We start from the raw sequence: 854 nt of genomic DNA, 5'->3' as shown, positions 1-854 counted from the left end.
TGCCTTTGACCCTAAAGGGAATCCTTTACTGGATTAAAGGATGCCTAAAATGGAGAGGAGAGGAAGTCTCTGAGGGCTACCCAGGTGGGCAGAAACAAATGTCGGAAAGGAATGGTCCAGGAAAGAGGGTCATTGGGAGTCCCTGTCCTGGGGAAACTACATTCAAGGTAGGAAGTGGAGCAGATGATACAGGGTGAATTACAGCAGAAAAGCAGTTTAAGGAAGACCTCAGCCTGGGGTCCCCAGAGGAAAGTAGACAGAGAAGTGAAGTCAGAGCAGCACAGAGACACAATAGGAACGGAACATCCAAGACAAAGAGGAAAAGATTCTCCCAGAAAGGGGCTTACCTCCTGGCTCACTCGCCACAGATGTTATTGGAGAGTGGGGTCCTCTCCCAGCATGTCATCCAGGTTCCTGATGTCTCAAAGAATTGAGCAAGACACTGGAGTACAGCAGGAAAGAAAAGATTTATTAGAAGGAAAAGTACACTTCCAGACATGGGAGCAGGCCTGAGCAAGAGAAGCATGGCTCAAAAGGCCTGGTAACAAAGTCTTTGGGGTTTTTAATCCCTACTTGCTGTGGGTGGTTACTTTTCTTAGAGGGGTGGGCTTCTTTGAGTGACAACTGAGATGGACAGGACTCAGTGATTCATAATTTGCTTTCTGAGCATGTTCGTTCCCAGAATTCAGTGTGTTAAAATGATATTAATGAACTTCCAGACATATGCATCATATTATAATGATGGTATGAGGCTCAAGTGAATTGGAGGTGTCGGGGTCTTCATTGCACAGGTGCGAGTGACTGGCTTAAACTGGTACCTAATTCTCTTCCTACTTGTTTCTTTCTAGGAGTAG

This window comes from Pteropus alecto, unplaced genomic scaffold (assembly GCF_000325575.1).
Source record: "Pteropus alecto unplaced genomic scaffold, ASM32557v1 scaffold40, whole genome shotgun sequence".
Taxonomy (NCBI): domain Eukaryota; kingdom Metazoa; phylum Chordata; class Mammalia; order Chiroptera; family Pteropodidae; genus Pteropus; species Pteropus alecto.
Note: the sequence above shows the minus strand (reverse complement) of the source record.